The 20,482-nt window shown below is 47.5% G+C and overlaps 1 protein-coding gene across 1 annotated transcript in view; it reads left to right on the top strand.

Moving 5' to 3' along the window:
• The first annotated feature begins 12,669 nt into the window (after positions 1-12,669).
• Positions 12,670-20,482, top strand: part of LOC309391624 (retinal guanylyl cyclase 2-like) — a 60,769-nt gene continuing 52,956 nt past the window's right edge. The window contains exon 1 of the mRNA XM_081952296.1: positions 12,670-12,748. The gene's annotated coding sequence lies outside the window, so the exon portion shown is untranslated. The remainder of the gene's footprint in view (positions 12,749-20,482) is intronic.

Genomic DNA, 20,482 nt, shown 5'->3' on the forward strand with positions numbered 1-20,482 from the left:
TCTAAACGGCCCGGTAGATTTGCGGAACCTCTTCCATAGAAGAGCTTAGAACTGGCAGGAACCCACCCCTGATGTGCACCGTCTCCAGCTGCTCTTCTGTTTTCCGGCATGCCAGCTGGTCTTTGCAGTTTTGCTCCATTTTATGACCTTTTTTTTTTGCCGCCATTGTTAAGTGAGTCTACTTTCCTCCCTTTCTCTTTGCTTATGGGAAACTGGCTGGGAAAGTTATGAATGGTGAATGGTGAGGACACCCCAGGATGCTGCAATTGTCACAAAAACATGCCAGTTGCCCAGTGCCTGAATTTGGATCAGGTGATTTATGGAAATCCTGCAACCGTCGTAATTTTAAAAACGGTCATAAGTCACTTTTTTCACCGCCGTGCTAACTTTCAACCGTCATTAAATGTATGGTTGTAAGTTGAAGGCTAAATGTATTTCTGATATATGGAGGGAAAGAAACAGAAGAAATTGCAAATTCGGGGAGTTCCGGTTCCGGCGGCAGCGGCGACGGGCAGCTCTTTGCCCGCTCCGGCTCTCCGGTGGGCTTCCCCACTCCTTGGGGGGCACAGGACACCCCTCAGAGGGGTCCTGCCGGAGGGGCGGCATCGCGGGGAGCTCCTGCATCGGCGGCGGCCGGCGGGAGGTCTCTCGCGCGCCCAAGGCACCGGGGAGCTAGATCGGAGGGCGCCTCGCGTTTCTGCGCTTCGCGCCTCGCTAAAGCCGTCGGGAGAATGAAGCAAGTGAAGGAAGCAGCTGCGGTGCGGTGAGGCTGCTTCTCTCTTCATGCCCTATTTTGCACAAAGAACTAGTTAGCTTTCTTTAAATAACTTTCGGAGTACTCTGGAGGCGCGGCTGGAGGGAGGGGGGTTTCCCCCCCCCTTGGATAAGCGGCGAGGAATAATCTTGCTCTCAGCCCCCGGGGAAGGAGGAGGGGGGAGAGCCAACGAATGAAGCCTCACCCAGGTTGGATGATTTTCTTTGCAATTTAATTTCACTATTTACTGAGATTTGAGGACCTTTGGAACTTTTTAAAACTTTGATATGCCTCTGTGCCCAAAACTGGCAGGGCAAGATGGCACACTTCCGTTGTCTTTATGAACTGTGAAACCTGACTCCACCTTTAAAATTCAGGCTTCCGGTCTTTGTCTCCGTGTCTCCCAGAGGAATCTCTTGTGGATTGGTCTTTTTGAACTTTCTAGGGGAAACCTTTCATCTATTGCCAGACTTATTAGAGAGATTCTCTTCTGCCTGGTTCTTCTGCTCCCGGACCTCGCCTGGCTACCCTTCTTTTCTAACTGTTTATCTTATATATGGACTGAACTTCTAATGTTATAAAGGATGGCATCCAAAAGACCACCTCCTGGGAAATCTGGCTTTGCCACATCTGCTCCAACATCTGTAACATCCAGTCCAGCCACACAGTCCAAGATAACAGAACTGATGCAACCTAAGACTATAGAGATGGACTTTCAACAAATGCTTCAACAAATTTTACAGGGCCAGGAGGAAATCAAGAAACAGCTAAGGGAAATGAAAGATGAAATTAAAGAAAATCAAGCCCAAATTTATAAGAACTCACAGAGACTGGATCTTGTGGAAGGGGGGGTGGAGGAGGTGAGGGGGGGGGTGGAAGCTGTGCAGAAAGGGAACAAAGATCTTGACATCCAACAGATGAAATTAGAATTTGAGAGAATGTCCTATTATCTTAGATTTCAAAATGTTATAGAAGAAGATGGGGAAAATATAAGGGACATCATGACAAACATTCTGGCTGACTACACACACAAAGAAAAACAACAGATGGGGTGGGATATAGATCTGGTTTATAGAGTGAATTCAGCTTACGCTAGAACACACAATGTACCCAGGGAGGTTCATATTAAATTTCTTAGAAAAAGCACAAGAGATGAAATTCTGGGTGTACAAAGGGGGCAAGCATTGATATATCATGATATGGAGATAACCATTCTGAAGCAGATCCCTAAGAAGATTAGAGAAAAAAGAAAAAATTATTCGCAATTAGCGAATAAATTATACCAGAAAGGGGTGTGGTTTAGATGGTTGATGCCTGAAGGTATGCTGATATTCTGGGAGGAGACAAGAATTAGAATTAATTCACCCATAGAGGCGCAGGCCTTTATGGAAAAAAATAAAACATTCCTAGAGAAACCACCAGATACCACAACGGACACGCAGGACACGGGAGGGGCCAGAGCTCTGCCAGTGGAGGGAGATGGGGCAATAGCAAGAAGACTCAGATCACAAAAATAAACAAGAAAATCATATTATTATAAACTGACCGAAAGTGAAAATGGAATTATATTTGGATCTTATACTGTAATGTTTAATTTGATTGAATTTAATAATAGAACTAATATGCTGACTGTAATCAATTATATACTAATGCATTATATTAAATGTATACTATGGGTATGGAGGGAGGGGGGCCTCACACACTTTGCAACTGCCAAAATTTGTATACCTGTCCATTTACCCTTTTCCCTATAAATCTTGAAAAACCAATAAAATTTTATTATAAAAAAAAAAAAAAAAAAAAAAAAAAAAAAAAAAGAAATTGCAAATTCGGATTTTGGTCATAGCTATAAAGAACGGTGACAGGAATTGGGTATGTCTTATTTGATGAAAAGAAGAACTAGGGGGGGGGACACATGATATCAGTCTTCCAAAATTTGAGGGACGGCCACAAAGAAGGGGGGGGTTCAACCTGTTCTCCAAAGCCCCTGAAGGCAGGACAAGAAGCAACGGATGGAAATTAATCAAGGAGAGAAGCAACCTGGAACTAAGGAGGAATTTCCTGACGGTGAGAACAGTTAATCAGTGGAACTACTTGCCTCCAGAAGTTGTAAATTGTCCAACCCTGCTGGTTTTTAAGAAGAGATTGGACAAACATCTGTCTGAAATGGCACAGGGCTTCCTGCACGAGCAGTGGGTTGGACTAGAAGACCTCCAAGGCCCCTTCCAAGTCTGTTATTCTGTAAAAACCAGCAAAGCCGTAAGAAATTTTCCTGAGTTAATGGGATTAGACTTTAATATTGAAGAAAGAAAGGACAAACAAATAAGTAAACGAATCTCACAACAGGGATTTAATTGCAAATCGAAATCACGCTCCCCTGGAATGCTGCCACTCGCCGTTAATGTTTGCCCAGTGCTCGAAAAACGATCATGGGATTGTGGGGCATAGGTGTGGGTGCACATCTCTGTGTTTGTGACAGTCCTAACTTTGAGGATGGGGCTCTAAGTAAACTTTTTAAAATTTGCTGGTCATTTCCAATGGTCATTAAACAACCCTCCGTAAGTCGAAGGCTGCCTCTATTCTCCATTTGACAAATGTCTGTTGACTGTGCTATCTTTACCTAGCCATCCTGGTTTATAAATCACAGTTTGTAGCTTAGGATCTTATCTGACAGTAGCCAAAGGTGCTTCCTCAAGAGTCAATTGGACTTTCTGGTTTTTCTTTTGAAGACGTTTTGCTTCTCATCCAAGAAGCTTCTTCAGTTCTGACTGAACGGTGGAGGATGGAAGGATTTATATTGGATTGATATCCTTCTATTCCTCATCATCCAGTCAGAGTTGAAGAAGCTTCTTGGATGAGAAGCAAAACATCTTCCTTCCTTCCTTCCTTCCTTCCTTCCTTCCTTCCTTCCTTCCTTCCTTCCTTCCTTCCTTCCTTCCTTCCTTCCTGTAAAACACTGTGAAGTGGTATATAAGTCTGTTATCTCTCTTTCCTGCCTTCCTTCCTTCCTTCCTTCCTTCCTTCCTTCCTTCATGTAAAACACTGTGAAACCATATATAAGTCTAAGTTATCTTTCCTTCCTTCCTTCCTTCCTTCCTTCCTTCCTTCCTTCCTTCCTTCCTCCCTCCCTCCCTCCTTCCTTCCTTCCTCCTTCCTTCCTTCCTGTAAAACACTGTGAGCCATATATAAGTCTAAGTATTATCTCTCTTTCTCTCTCCTTCCTTCTTTCCTTCCTTCTTTCCTTCCTTCCTTCCTTCCTTCCTTCCTTCTTTCCTTTCTTCCTGTAAAACACCGTGAAGCCATATATAAGTCTAAGTGTTATCTCTCTTTCTCTCTCCTTCCTTCCTGGCTTCCTTCTTCCTTCCTGTAAAACACTGTGAAACGGTATATAAGTCTAAATGTTATCTCTCTGTCTCCTTCCTCCCTCCCTCCCTCCCTCCCTCCCTCCCTCCCTCCCTCCTTCCTTCCTTCCTTCCTCCTTCCTTCCTTCCTGTAAAACACTGTGAAGCTATATATAAGTCTAAGTGTTATCTCTCCTTCCTTCCTTCCTTCCTTCCTTCCTTCCTTCCTTCCTTCTTCCTTCCTTCCTATAAAACACTGTGAAGCGGTATATAAGTCTAAATGTTATCTATCTCCTTCCTTTCTTTCTTTCTTCCTTCCTTCCTTCCTTCCTTCCTTCCTTCCTTCCTTCCTTCCTTCCTTCTTTCTTCCTTCCTATAAAATACTGTGAAGCGGTATATAAGTCTAAATGTTATCTATCTTCTTCCTTCTTTCCTTCCTTCCTTCCTTCCTTCCTTCCTTCCTTCCTTCCTTCCTTCCTTCCTTCCTTCCTTCCTGTAAAACACTATGAAGCAGTATATAAGTCTAAGTGCTAAACTAGACCTGCCCAATTCCTGCAACCGTTCTTCATACGTTTTAGCCTCCAGGCCCCTAATCCTCTTTGTTGAATTTCAATTGGCCTCTGATTATATCTGGATTTCCCTGCTTGGATAAAGGGGGGATTGTGCCAAGCACAGCTAGCGTCTTCCTGACATTTTTTTTACCCTGCACATTTGTGTGTCTCCCCCACCCCCCAATCCCTGTCTAGTCATGTTTTTCCAGATGTGACCTTTTCCACGGTCAACGGAGTTCCCCCCAGGAAACCAGGAGATGCCACAGAGGGATGCATTTCCAAAACAAACGGGATGTGTTCCAAGTTAAGGCTTCCCCATATAAGGACCGGCCACTCTCGGGCGCAGACCTCTGGAGGTGGGGAAGATGTCAGGCTCACTCCAGACAGAAGGAGGATCTTGCAGACAAGGCATGCTTTGTTTGTCACGCCGTCTCGCTTGTGCCCATTTGTGCACAACTGCGGGAAGAGGACATGTGCCTTAATCCCAAACACGACTCTGGTTTGTGTGGCCCGTGCGACTTACATTTGAAGTTTCGGGGTTCGAGGTTGGGCTGATTTTAAGGCTAGGGCGAAAGATAGAAACGGTTCTTCCCCCCCCCTCTTTCAGGTGGTTTTGCAAAGACAGGCTGCTCCTCTTTGTTTTAAGGTTTTGTTAAATTTATGGTAAGTTCAAGAAGAAACACAAACAAAAAATGAGAAGGAAAGAGAGGAGAGGAGCGGAGGGGAAAGGAAAGGAGAAAGAGAAAGGAAAGGAGAAAGAAGAGGGGAGGGGAGGAAAGGAAAGGAGAGAGGGAAGAAAAGGAAAGGAGAAAGGAAAGGAGAAAGAAGAGGGGAGGGGAGGAAAGGAAAGGAGAAAGGAAAGGAGAAAGAAGAGGGGAGGGGAGGAAAGGAAAGGAGAGAGGGAAGAAAAGGAAAGGAGAAAGGAAAGGAGAAAGAAGAGGGGAGGGGAGGAAAGGAAAGGAGAGAGGGAAGAAAAGGAAAGGAGAAAGGAAAGGATAAAGAAGAGGGGAGGGGAAGAAAGGGGAGAGGAGAGGAGAGGAGGAGGAATAACAGAATAACAGAGTTGGAAGGGACCTTGGAGGTCTTCTAGTCCAAACCCTTGCTAAGGCAGGAAATCCTATATCATCCCAGACAACGGTTATCCAATCTCTTCTTAAAAACTTCCAGTGTTGGAAGGAGAGAAGGAAGAGGAGAGAGAGAGACTGGGCGGGGGGAGGAAGGAAAGAGGGAGGGAAGAAAGGAAGAAGGGGGAAAGGGGAAGGGAAGGTATAAAAGGAGAGGAAAGAAGGAAGAAGGGGGAAGGGAAGGGGCTCAGAAGGAGAGGGAGGAAGGAATGACAATAACATAAAGAAAAGGAGAGAGGGAGGGAGGGAGGATGCAAGAAAGGATGGAAGAAAGGAGGAAAGGAAATAAAAATAATGATTTCTGATGTTTTCAGTGCAGTAGTAGACAAGAAAGTTGTCACCTCAACTTTTGCTTTAGATTTCTAAATATGATTGTCTGAGCTTGGCGGTTTTCTCGCAGACATTTCATTACCCAACTAGATAACATCATCAGTGCTAAAAGGAAGTGGGGTTTGCTCTCTTCAAGCAAGCCCCACTCCCATCTAGCATTGACGATGTTACCTAGTTGGGTAATGAAACGTCTGCAAGAACACACCCTAATCGGCCAAACCTAAAATCAAAGTTTTGGGTTGTTTTTTTTTCCAGTTATAAGAACGAAGTCCAGAAGTGATTTTCCAAATGGAAACAAAGCTAGATAAAAAAAATTTTTTCTTTAATTAAAACAGCCCATTTTGCCATCTCTGCAAACTCTTGTCAATTTCACCATCCATTGTTCCGTTGCGGGAACCTGGTTCTGGAAACGGGCTGCGACGTTAAGCTTTGATGCCTCTCGTCCGGCATGGACGGAGCTGGTAGAGGCCTCTGTGGTTGTGCCAAGATGTGTGTCCATCTCTCCATCCATGCCCCAACTTCACATATCCGGTTTCTCTCTTGGGTTGCCTTGTGCGGGGTCAACGGGACAACGTGACCTTTGATGGCTTAACTCAGGGGTGTCCAAACTTGGGAACTTTAAGACTATGCTGGCTGGGGAATTCTGGGAGTTGAAGTCCACAAGTCTTAAAGTTCCCAAGTTTGGACACCCCTGACTTAACTAAACCCCAGTTGGCTGGCTTGGCATCATACATTACTTATTCATTTCATTCAGTTATATTTATGCAGCCCACCAGATCTTTGGACTTTGGATGGCTGACCAAATGAAAACAAACACAACCCTTGCTTGGCCTAGTGGTTAGGGCACCAGGATCAAAAGCAGGAGACAGTGAGTTCTAGTGCTGCCTTAGGCATGAAAGCCAGCTGGGTGACTTTGGGCCAATCACCAGGAGACTGGGAGTTCTAGTTCCAGTTTAGGCATGAAAGCCAGCTGGGTGACTTTGGGTCAGTCACTAGGAGACTGTGAATTCTAGTCCTGCCTTAGGCATGAAAGCCAGCTGGGTGACTTTGGGTCAGTCACTAGTAGACTGTGAATTCTAGTCCTGCCTTAGGCATGAAAGCCAGCTGGGTGACTTTGGGTCAGTCACTAGGAGACTGTGAATTCTAGTCCTGCCTTAGGCATGAAAGCCAGCTGGGTGACTTTGGGTCAGTCACTAGGAGACTGGGAGTTCTAGTTCCAGTTTAGGCATGAAAGCCAGCTGGGTGACTTTGGGTCAGTCACTAGTAGACTGTGAATTCTAGTCCTGCCTTAGGCATGAAAGCCAGCTGGGTGACTTTGGGCCAATCACCAGGAGACTGGGAGTTCTAGTTCCAGTTTAGGCATGAAAGCCAGCTGGGTGACTTTGGGTCAGTCACTAGTAGACTGTGAATTCTAGTCCTGCCTTAGGCATGAAAGCCAGCTGGGTGACTTTGGGCCAATCACTAGGAGACTGTGAATTCTAGTCCTGCCTTAGGCATGAAAGCCAGCTGGGTGACTTTGGGCCAATCACTAGGAGACTGGGAGTTCTAGTCCTGCCTTAGGCATGAAAGCCAGCTGGGTGACTTTGGGTCAGTCACTAGGAGACTGGGAGTTCTAGTTCCAGTTTAGGCATGAAAGCCAGCTGGGTGACTTTGGGTCAGTCACTAGGAGACTGTGAATTCTAGTCCTGCCTTAGGCATGAAAGCCAGCTGGGTTACTTTGGGTCAGTCACTAGGAGACTGTGAATTCTAGTCCTGCCTTAGGCATGAAAGCCAGCTGGGTGACTTTGGGCCAATCACTAGGAGACTGGGAGTTCTAGTCCTGCCTTAGGCATGAAAGCCAGCTGGGTGACTTTGGGCCAATCACCAGGAGACGGGGAGTTCTAGTCCTGCCTTAGGCATGAAAGCCAGTTGGGTGACTTTGGGCCAATCACTAGAACAGATCAGACCATGGAGTTAAAAGAAAGAGAAGAATCGGACTATTATAAAATTTGGAGTAGACTGTACAAGTGGCTAGAGAATAGAAGCCAAAACAAGATATAAAATTATTGAAAATTATAGAACATATTTGAAAATTATAGAATATGCTATGAAGAAAAATGTATACATGTAAAATTTGATTACATGTACTTTACTGCTATATTATAATATAATTATCACATTATCATTAGGATTGTTAAAAACCACGAAAAGGCAATAATTGAATACTAAACCAGAAAAGCAGGATACATATGCTGATATGGAAAGCTGTAAAAGTCTATTATACTGTTACGTTGTTTGTGTTTTTATCTGTTTTGTATTTGTTTTTGTATTTTTTTCTTCTTCTGTTTCTAAACTGGGAAACGATGAATCATTTTATGAATAGTCATCATAAAAATACATTCCTCCTAAATCATAAGATGCAACACTTAGTGATAGCATCAACATAAATCGTACTAGGAAACTAGATAAAATATAAATCGTAATATTATTATATTATGTATAGTATTACATTACACGACTTTATTTCTGTTTATTTTATGATATATCTAATGTAATCTAATCTAATAATATATTACATGACATTACTTTATCTTTATGTTATGTTATGTTATTATCTGATGTGGATATGATATGATATGATAATATAATGTTGCAGAAAATGACAGGGCTTAGACGTCTCGGGATACAGGAAGAGTTTATTTGGCAGCCAGGTTCAGAAATGTTAGCCCATGGCTAGCATTGCAAGTTCTGAACAAGCTTCATTATTGAAGCACGCATTCTTATACATTCTCAAAGGCAGCGTAACACGGAAATACTTAACTCATTTCTTATTGGTTACCTTGAGGAAAGAAGCCTTATAAGTAGATATTGTCTTACTTCTCCTTTTGTCTTGGGCCATAGGTACTGACTATGTGTCTCTATACCAGGGGTGTCCAAACTTGGCAACTTTAAGACTTGTGGACTTCAACTCCCAGAATTCCCCAGCCAGCATGGCTGGCTGGGGAATTCTGGGAGTTGAAGTCCACAAGTCTTAAAGTTGCCAAGTTTGGACACCCCTGCTCTATACAAACTTTAGCTGAATTTTGGGCTTTTGACATAAGGACTTTTACTGGAACCTTTACTGGACTTCTGAGGTTTAGGGCTTATGACATTTTCCTGTTTTTGTACACGGCTTACAAGCGGGCTTTTTATCTTGCCACGTCTTCTTCTTATATTTTAATTCACATTTTATCCTGCTTTATCAATGTACTTCACCTTTGCTCCCTGTCAGAGTCTATCTGGGCAGAGCAGTGACCTGGCAGTGCCTAGCTGCACCTGTTGAGTTTCTGCCTGTCAGACCAAAACTGTTCTGAGCGAGGCTTCCCCCAAAAAGCAGGAAGGAGATTCCTGGTCCCGACGAAAACCTCTTTTATTAGACGAATGTGAATTCCTCTCATTCACATTCAGCCAAGGCCTGGCAAACAGTCTTTCAAAGGAATATCTTTGACCACAGACCTTATCTAGCTTGGAAAGCTGCCATGTAAATATTGTCCAAATGAGGTGCTGTGCAAGAAAGACTTTGGCACAGAGTCTCTGGGATTCACGGACAGATCTTCCCACTCCTGAAACAAATCTAACAACCGAACGAATTGTTTTCTGCAAAAGCCCACTCCCCTTTTGCTCCTCTTTTATTTCCTCTGGGAGGGGCCATTCAGCGTCCACCTGTGGCCTTACTCCCAAGTCGACCCCTGTTCTTTAGCTGCTCCCTTCCTCTGGCAACTCTGCGCATGCCCACACTGGAAACAGGCCCCAGCTGTTCTTCTGCCTCACTGATGTCTGACTCTGAAGGCAGCTGATAACCGACAGACGGCTCTGGCCCCCTCTCTGCCTCCGACACAGAACCCTCATCAGAGCCTTCCCCAGACTCCGGGACTGACCCATCTTCCTCCCCAACCTCCTCACTGTCCGAATCTGCCACCAGCTCCACTGGCCGCTGGCGGGCCACAATAGAAACCAAAGAGCATCCAATTCCAATCCCTTCCTTACTATCTTTGACCAGCCAAAACCGTGAAAGCCGAGAGTCACTTAATACTACCCTGTGTTACCGAAACGCTTTTTGTCTTGGAAATTCGAGTGCCCCGTTCTCACCTTTTCCTCAGTGGTTACTTCCTTCTCTCCGCTGAGAAAAAGGCAGTAAAAGGAGTCCCGGATTCAGTTTCCAAAACAGAAAAGAAAGATCCAGATTTTTGTTTCTCCACCTTGCGTAATCGTGCAACAATACACGTTTCTGGCATGCGCCACGTTTTCTCCGGCTTTAAGCTCTTGCGCGCCGAGTCATCCCAAGCAAATTCCCACGGCAAAAAAGTCGTCGGTTCTTCCTCCCGTTTTATTACAGCTCATCGCTGCTATTTAACATTCCTCGTTCAGGATCTCTGCAACTCGCCCCTCCAAAGAGTGCCCGTGGGTACCTTTTTATTGGTAAACATGGTTAGTCCTCGATGTACGATCACCGCGGAGGCCCAGAATTTATGCCGCCAAGCGAGACAGGCGTTAAGTGAGTTTCGTTCCGCTTTGCGAACTTCCTTCCCGTTGTTGCTAAGGGAATCACTGCAGTTGATAAGTTAGCAACACGGTTGTTAAGTGAACCTGACTTCCTCGTTGACTTCGCTTGTCCGAAGGTCGCAAAAGGGGATCATGTAACCCCGGGGACGCTGCAACCGTCATAAATACGAGTCAGTTGCCAAGCAGCTGAATTTTGATCACGTGACTACAGGGAGGCGGCAACAGTTGTTAAGTGTGAAAAACGGTCATCAGTTCCTTTTTTCAGTGCCATTTGAACAGTCACTAAACAAACTGTTGTATGTCGGGAACTAGCTGCATTGCTAACTGGCCAATTATCTCATCTGTTATAAGGGAGGGAGGGAGGAAGGAAAGAAGGAAGGAAGGAAGGAAGGAAGGAAGGAAGGAGTGAGCCATGGTGGCACAGTGGTTAGAATGCAATATTGCAGACAAACTCTGCCCACTGCCAGCAGTTCAATCCTGATAGATTCAAGTTTGACTCAGCCTTCCGTCCTTCCAAGGTGGGTAAAATGAGGACCCAGATTGTTGGGGTCTGACAGAATCAAAGGGCTGACTCTGTAAACCGCTTAGAGAGGACTGTAAAAGCACTGCGAAGTGGTATGTAAGTCTATTGGGAAGGAGGGAAGGAGGGAAGGAGGGAAGGAGGGAAGGAGGGAAGGAAGGGTGTTGCAGTGCTTATAATGCAGTACTGCAGGCTAACTCTGCCCACAGCGAGGAAGTTTGATCCTGATGGGCTCAAGGTTGATTCAGCCTCCCATCCTTCCGAGGTGGGTAAAATGAGGACCCAGATTGTTGGGGGCAAGAGGCTGACTCTGTAAACCGCTTAGAGAGGGCTGTAAAAGCACTACAAAGTGGTATATAAGTCTAAGTGCTTTTAGGAAGGAAGGAGGGAGAGAGGAAGGAAGGAAGGAAGGAAGGAAGGAAGGAAGGAAGGAAGGAAGGAAGGAAGGAAGGAAGGAAGGAGCGAGCCGTGGTGGTACAGTGCTTAGAATGCAGTATTGTAGCCTGACTCTGCCAACTGCCAGCAGTTCAATCCGTATGGGCTCAAGGTTGACTCAGCCTCCCATCCTTCCGAGGTGGGTGAAATGAAGACCCAGATTGTTGGGGGCCAAGAGGATGACTCTGTAAACCGCTTAGAGAGGGCTGGAAAGCACTGCAAAGTGGTATATAAGTCTACGGCAGGGGTGTCCAAACTTGGGAACTTTAAGACTTGTGGACTTCAACTCCCAGAATTCCCCAGCCAGCCATGCTGGCTGGGGAATTCTGGGAGTTGAAGTCCACAAGTCTTAAAGTTCCCAAGTTTGGACACCCCTGGTCTACAGGCTATTGCTATTTTGAAAACGTTTCGTTTTCTCATCCAAGAAGCTTCTTCAGTGCATCCCGGAGACAACCGTGACCTGGATGATGGACTATTTCCATAGAGAAGATGAGACATGCACGGCCGAAGGATTTGGAGAGAAAGCAGAAGAAACATCTAACAACATCTGGAATCAGGAGGGGCAGGACATTCTGTCCAAATGTTTTAACGATGCTGAACGGTCCCCTTCCTTGGGCCTCAAAACAGATAACATCACTGTAAGCAATAATGACAAACGTTCATTTTTTAAAAATAAAATAAAATGAAAGCCGAAGGGAAAAAAAAAAAAGAATCTTGTAGGATCCAATTTGGCTTGGTTACCGGGACCAAAAGTTGATTCTTCCGCGGGCTCAAAAAGGAATGCGGAGGCTCAGTGGCTAAAACACTGAGCTTGTCGATCAGAAAGGTCGGCAGTTTGGCGGTTCGAATCCCCAGTGCCGCGTAACGGAGGGAGCTCCCGTGACTTGTCTCAGCTTCTGCCAAACTAGCAGTTCGAAAGCATGTAAAAAATGCAAATAGAAAAATAGGGACCACCCCCACTTCCAGTGTTGGGGCATTCACAACTTCTGGAGGCAAGTTGTTCCACTGGTTAATTGTTCTGACTGCCGGGAAATCTCTCCTTAATTCTAGGTTGCTTCTCTCCTTGATTAGTTTCCACCCGTTGCTTCTTGTCCCTGCCCTCAGGGTGGGATAAAGCTTTGGTCCCCAGGGAACCAGCTCAAATTGGATCCCGCAACCTTATCCTGGGGCAGGTATGTTTACTTTTCCCTTTGCCGAAATAAATCTTAGGTTAGCAGCTCAGGTAAGAGGAGAACTTTGGCGAGGAAAAGTGGCAAAGGGAAGGCGATCCTCCTAAGCTGCTTAGCTGCAGTGGAGGCCATTGTTCCCTTCTGGCATGTTAAGTCTTTCCAGCTGCAACTGGATCGTCCCTCTGGCTGCCACCACCACAAAGAAGGGAGTTACATAAGAGGGGTGGGGAGGGATGGAGTAAGGTTACCCTTAAACCCTGGCTCCTTTCTCTTCTCTTCTCTTCTCTTCTCTTCTCTTCTCTTCTCTTCTCTTCTCTTCTCTTCTTCTCCTCCTCCTCCTCCTCCTCCTCCTCCTCCTCCTCCTCCTCCTCCTCCTCCTCCTCCTCCTCCTCCTCCTCCTCTTCTCTCTCTCTCTCTCTCTCTCTTCCCCCCCTCCCCCGTCCCACGGGGCCTGTTTTAAGAGATTTGCAGCTGGAATTTCCAGGAATCGCCCCCTTGACTCACGAAGAGGTTTCGTAACCGCCTTTAAACCCTAAAAAAGATGTCTGTGTGTGTGTGTGCAGACTGGCCATAGCCACACACACCCTGGAAAAGTTCCTGGACCTCTAAGCGTTGTTGGGCTGGGTGCAACTGGCTTAAAGAGCTGCAAGTCGGCATCTCCTCCGAGTTGCATGCCTGAATTCCTGTTACTTTGAATTAAATTCTGTGGGTCGGTTTCATTTTTCTTTCTCCTTTCCTTTTCTTCTTTCTGTTTTACTTTTCCTTCTTTTCTTCCTTCCTTCCTTCCTCTCTCACTCTTCTTTTTCTTTCTCTTTTTCTCTAGCTCTGTCTTTTCCTTGCTCTCTTTCTCTCTCTTTCTGTTAGATCCGTAGTGAGGAGACTGAGGCAGAGGTCAGTTCAACGGATTTATTCAGTAACAGGCTAACTGACAACGGACAAAACGCGAGCCGGCTGACAGCTATTTATACTTACAGCTGTCAGCCGGTAGAACCAATAGGGAACCTTGAATTCTCCCGCCGGCTGGAGCGCGCGCCTTGGCCAATCAGAGAGCTTCCTCCGAACGCCCTCTGCTGGCCAGGCTCCTCAGTACTCAACACCCCTTTCCCCCGGATTGCGCATGCGTAATCTTCCAAATATTTTGGTCGTCTGCGCACGCGCTGGGAACGCCTTGGCATAGTTGGTGTGGCGTTCGAAGAGGAAGGAGTGTCGGCTCCGCCCGTGTGACGAGGCCCTGGAGGAGCGGCCGCGACAGGCCCAACCCTAGGAGATGGATGCGTCAGAACAGGTAAGGAACCAAACGCACCGGGGGCAACGTGCGCCGACTCGGAGCTAGAGTTTTCTGTGCTGTTGGGCCGGCAGGCGGCGTTGTTAGGGCCTGGCTGTTTCTGTCCTCTGGTTGCAATTTCGGGAACTTCTGCCGGTCGTCGCCGCAACAGGTCTACATGGCGCCTCCAAGATCTCCCATCGTTGAGGAGGACCCTGTAAGAGCAGGGCCCTGTTACGTCTGAGATCTTTCCAGGCACCCATTTGGGATCCCCCGCATAATTCCGGGCGAAAACTTCCTCCCCCACTAGAAAGGATCTCGGGGAGGTGGAAGGGTGAAAGGGGGGGAAAGAACAGAGGGGATGCAGGCGGTCTAAAGTAGACCTGAGGCGGCGACCCATGAGTAGCTCGGAGGGGGCTTTACCCGTGGAAGCACAAGGGGTGGTGTGTTGGGTGCGGAGGTACGTGTGAATGCGGTCCGGCCAGGGTAGTGCAGCCATACGGGCAAAGGCATCTTTTGCAGAACGCACCGCACGTTCTGCCAGGCCATTGCTGGCCGGGTGATATGGCGATATTGGGGCATGGCGGATGCCCAGGGAGGTGAGGAAGGAAAAGAATTCGGAAGAGGCGAATTGGGGCCCGTTATCGGAAACGATAACATCGGGCAGCCCATGGGTTGTAAACAGGGAATTTAGGACGCGGATGGTGGCCGCGGAGGTGGTAGAGGTCATGGGGAATAACTCAACCCATTTTGACCATGCATCGACCACAACTAGGAAAGAATGGCCATCAAGGGGACCCATGAAGTCGACGTGTAGTCGACTCCATGGGCCTGAAGGTTGTTCCCACTCGCGAGGAGGCGCCGTGGGGGGGGCGGCCTGTACTCGTTGGCAGGCAGAACAACTTTGGACGTAGGAAGTGATGTCCGCATCCATAGACGGCCACCAGACATATCCGCGGCCAAGGGCCTTCATTCGGACAATGCCTGGGTGGCCGTCATGGAGGCGAGACAGCACAGAGGCCCGCATGGACGAGGGAATTACAACGCGGGAGCCCCAAAGGAGGCAATCCTGCATCACTGACAGCTCGTAACGGCGGCGGAAAAACGGCAGGAGGAGGGGGTCTGTAGAGTAGGATGCCCAGCCTCGAGTTACGGCGGCCATAACTCGGATAATGACAGGGTCGGTAGCAGACGCCGCAGCTATGTCCGAGACGGACATAGGCAGGGACAAGTCATCAATTAGTGATACTTGAACAGTAGGAGCCGGGTCAAGAATGGGCAATGGCAAGGGGCAGCGGCTCAAAGCGTCTGCGTGGGAGATATGGCCGCCAGGGCGATAGGCCAGATTATAGGAATAGGCAGAGAGGAATTCAAGCCACCGTAACATGCGTGGGGATAGGATGGGAGGAGTGGGTCGATCCCCGGCAATGATACCCAGAAGGGGCTTGTGATCTGTAATGAGGGAAAAGTGACGCCCGTATAGGTAGTGGTGGAAGCGCTTTACTCCCGCAACGGCAGCCAGCGCCTCCTTATCAAGCTGGCTGTAATTGCGCTCAGGCCTTGATAAGGTGCGGGAGTAAAACGCTATGGGACGCTCAGAGCCATCAGGGAAGGAATGACTTAGAACAGCGCCCACCCCAAAGGGAGAGGCGTCACAAACCAAAGTTAGTGGAAGGGACTCGTCATACTGGACGAGGACTGGAGGAGTAGTGAGGGATTGCTTGACAGCCGCGAGCGCCTGCGCTTCGCGGCTGCTCCAGCTCCAAGGGACTTTGGTGTCCAGGAGGCGGTGAAGCGGCTCGGCTAGGGAAGCTTTGTGGGGAATGAAAGAAGCATAAAAATTTAGGAGCCCCAAGAAAGCTTGTAGCTCTGCTTTAGACTGCGGTGGGGGGGCAGCTAGGATGGCGTTAAGTTTATGTGGGTCGGGGTGGATGCCCGCGGCATCGATGCGGTAACCTAGGAAGGTTACAGCAGAGACCCCCAGTTGGCATTTTTCGGGCTTTAAGTGGAGGCCCGCAGCGCGGAAACGCTGTAGAACAGCGCGCAGCGTCTGAACGAGGCTCGCAGTGTCGGGGGCTGCAATCAAGACATCATCGAAGTATGGGGTGACCCCGGGAATGGCATGGAGCAGACGCTCCATTAACCCTTGGAAAATTCCCGGGGCCACGCTGACTCCGAATTGCAGCCTTCGACATTTGAAAGCCCCGCGGTGGGTTACGATGGTTTGCGCAAGCGCGGTGGGCTCGTCAACGGGCAGCTGCTGATACGCCTGCGCGAGATCTAATTTTGCGAAAATGCGCCCGTTGCCTAGTGTGTGCAGAACATGCTGCACCACTGGCACAGGATAGGGATGTGCTTGCAGGGCTTTATTTAAAGTAGATTTAAAGTCCGCGCAGATCCTCACGGATCCGTCGGACTTAAGGGGAACTACGATTGGAGTTTCCCATGGAGAAAAATCCACAGGTTCCAATATGCCTTGGCGGAGAAGCTTATCTAGTTCCGCGTCCACCTTGGCTTTAAGAGCCAGTGGCAGACGGCGAGCCTTCAAGCGTATGGGGGCTACAGAAGGGTCGAGGTTCAGGGAAATGGGTGAACCTGTATAGCAACCCAGGGAGGGGCTGAAGACGTCAGCGAATTCAGTTAGGAGAGAAGAGAGAGAATTAGAAGAGGGGAGAGGAGAGGGAAGTAGGGAATGCACCCCCGCTATAGAGAGCCCTAGTGCCCTAAACCAATCTAAACCCAGTAAAGATGATAGAGGGTTTTTTACTATGAGGAGCGGAAGCCTGGCGTGGCGGGAACCGTAGGCCACTTTAAATCTGCCACAGCCCAGCAATTCAATGGAGTTCCCCTGGTAGTCGCGTAAACGACAGTCTGGGGGCGATAGGCTAGACCGGTGTATTTTAGGTAGCAGAGAGTGAAATGTGTCCCATGACATGATGGATCTAGCCGATCCCGTGTCCACCTCCATGGAAGTTGTCACTCCCTCTAGGGTAATTGGAATGTGCAGCTTACCTCGGCCCTCCGCAGAGGAAGAGGCCGAGTCCACCAGCCATTCAGGGAAAGCAGCGGCCGGGTCGCCAACGGTGAGGGAGTTTTGGCGACGGCCAGGGAAATTGGCTGGATTGCGGTGAGTGTGTGGTGGTTGTTGAGCGGGTCTTCTGTCAGAAGGCGCGGAGCGGCACACGGCAGCCAGGTGGCCCTTTCGGCCGCAATTGTGGCAAAGAGCCTGACGGAATCGGCATTGGGATCGTTGGTGGCGGCCGCCACAACTCAGGCAGTGACGTCCGTCTCTGGTGGTGAGCGACTGGAGGCGGTCAACGGCCTGATCGACCTCATGTCGGAAAGCAGATTCTGTAGAATGCGCGTATGAGGCGGTTGAAGGCGCGTATTGGGAAGGCGGTACATAGGCAGCGTGAGGGTGCTGGCTGAGGTGGCTGAAATCTGGGGTGGATTGGTCAGCCATCTCATAGGCTCTGGCATCATCCACCGCGATTTTTAGAGTCAGTTCGGGTCGTGCGAGAATGCGGCGATGTAATTTTACATCGCGGAGCCCGTAGATGAACTGCTCCAGCAGCGCCTCTTCTAGGTCGCTGAACTCGCACAGACTTGCCTCAGCCCGAAGAGCAGCGATGTACTGGGCAATGGTTTGGCCCTCTTTTTGGATGCAACGCCGAAAGTACTGTCGGCGGGCGAAACGGGACGGCGCGGGCTCGTAATGATGCTTGAGGCGAGTCATCAGGTCTTCCCATGGTAGCGAATTTGCTGGTTCGGGGGCCGCAAGAGCCCTAGCTGTGGCGAACATTTCTGCGCCACAGTAGTTGAGGAATATGCCGCGTTTTCTCTCCTGAGAGAGGTTTATGAGGTCATGGGCTATGAGGAAGCAATCGAATCTCTCTAAAAACGCTTCCCAAGCCTCAGCCTCTGGCCTGAAAGGCGAAAAAGCAGCAGAGGTAGCCATTTGTGGCACGACGAAGGGGTCCGTGTCGCCCGTCCTCGTCGCCAGTGTTAGATCCGTAGTGAGGAGACTGAGGCAGAGGTCAGTTCAACGGATTTATTCAGTAACAGGCTAACTGACAACGGACAAAACGCGAGCCGGCTGACAGCTATTTATACTTACAGCTGTCAGCCGGTAGAACCAATAGGGAACCTTGAATTCTCCCGCCGGCTGGAGCGCGCGCCTTGGCCAATCAGAGAGCTTCCTCCGAACGCCCTCTGCTGGCCAGGCTCCTCAGTACTCAACACTTTCTTTCTCTCTTTCCCTAACACTTTTTCTTTCTTGCTTTCTTTTTTTCTTTCTCGTTCTCTCTTTCTTTCCCTCGCTCTTCTTTTTCTTTCTCTCTCTCTCTCCCTTTGCTTTCCTCTCTTTCTCCCTCTTACTTTCTTTCTCTCTTTCCTTAACCTTTCTTTCTCTTTCTCTCTCTCTTTTCTTTCTGTTTTTTTCTTTGCTTCGTTCCATCTGTGCTTCTTTCCATTTTCTTGCTCTTCTTTTTCTCTATCTCTGTCTTCCCCTTGCTCTTTCTCTCTCTTTTACTTTCTTTCTCTCTTTCTCTAATCTTCCTTCCTTCCTTTCTTTCCTTTCTTTTGCTCTCTCTTTTCTTTCTGTTTTCCTTTCCTTTCTTCTTTTCATCTGTCCTTCCTTCCATTCTCTCTCTCTTCTTTTTCTTTCTCTTTTTCTCTCTATCTTTCCCTTGCTCTCTTTCTCTCTTTCTTACTTTCTTTTTCTTTCCCTAACACTTTTCCTCCCTCCCTCCCTCTCCTCTTTCTTTCTCTCTCTCTCTCTCTCCATGTTGTGAGAAGTATCACAAATGTTAGTGTCAGATACCCACATAGCTTCGTAGGGTATATACAGCCTGCTCAAGGAGACCTTACTTACCACTTCTCCGCACTCTCTTTTTCAGCTTATCAGAAGAGACCTGCTTGGTTCCTGAGATGACAGACTAACTCAGCACCCAACTACTTTCTCTATGTCCCTTGCCAAAAGAAAGGAAAATTAGCATTATGGAAACTTAATTACAGCCGAGAGGCGCTAAACTGCCCCCTTTGAATTTCCTATTCCACTGAGTGGCGGGGGGGGGGGGTGTTCAGCCTGTAATCCTCCTTTAAGAGACTTCATTTAGTCTGGCAGTGAACGAAACCCCTGAGATGCTGGCTTGGATAAGCCATAGATTCTTTGTTTGCTTGCTTGTTTGTTTTGCAACCCACGAAAAAGAGACGGTGCAGGGGGAGAGAGAGAGAGAGAGCGGCTGTTAAGTGAGAAGCAAAATTGGATTCTGAGCCAGCAGAGAAGGCAAAAGCTGGACTTGCACACTTTCCTTCTTTGCCAAGAGTTGAAAAAACGGTCAAAAATTGTCCGGCAAAGACATTGGTATAGGAGTACTCATCTCAAACGGTCTAAGCCCCAGAGCTCATTGTAACAGCATTGCCAAAAAAGCATTAACAGTTGTTAGCCTAATTTTGCAGAAGCTTCTTCTCCAGTAACATTCTACAGCTAACTAGAGCATACAAAACCTTTGCCAGACCAATTCTCGAATACAGCTCGTCTGCCTGGAATCCACACTGTATATCGGACATTAATACGATTGAGCAGGTCCAGAGGTATTTCACGAGAAGAGTCCTCCACTCCTTTGCTCACAACAGAATCCCTTATGCCACCCCCAGGCTCGAAATTTTGGGCTTGGGCAACCTGGAACTACGCCGCCTATAGTCTGACCTAAGCGTAGTAAACAAAATTGTCTGCTACAACGTCCTACCTATCGACGACTACTTCAGCTTCAATAATACAATAGATGCAAACTCAAAGTAAACCGCTTCAAACTCGATAGCAGAAAATACGACTTCAGCAAGAGAGTGGTCAACGCCTGGAATGCTCTACCTGACTCCGTTATTACTTCCTCACCCCCCCCAGCTTCAACCTCAAACTGTCTACCGTGGACCCTCACCCCATTCCTAAGAGGTCCCGTAAAGGGGGCATGCATAAGCGCACCAGCTGCCCTATTGTCCCCATTTATTTATACTCACTTTGTTTTTTTCCCAAAATAGTTTTTATTAAATATTTTTACCTTTAAAAACAGAAAGAAAAACACAGCAACAACAACAGAAAAACCAAGACGGACTTAACAATATAAAGTAGTTATACAGCCTTCTGTATCGGCGTTTATGTTTAGCCTTTATAGTTCTCCATTCTCCACGGCCTTCCTGTCGATTTTAACGTCTCTAATAATGTAACGACAGTAATACTAACACTTGTACTAATATTAATTGTTCATATCACCATTATATTTACGTTGTAGTCAATATTTTATACAATACAATACAATAGTAGAGTTGGAAGGGACCTTGGAGGTCTTCTAGTCCAACCCCCTGCCTAGGCAGGAAACCCTATACCGTTTCAGACAAATAGCTATCCAACATCCTCTTATGTTTGGTAGTAATTAGTAACTTTGGTTAATTTTTATTCAATACTAGTTTAGAGA

This window comes from Natrix helvetica, assembly GCF_964273705.1.
Source record: "Natrix helvetica genome assembly, chromosome: 4".
NCBI classification, from domain to species: Eukaryota; Metazoa; Chordata; class Lepidosauria; order Squamata; family Natricidae; genus Natrix; species Natrix helvetica.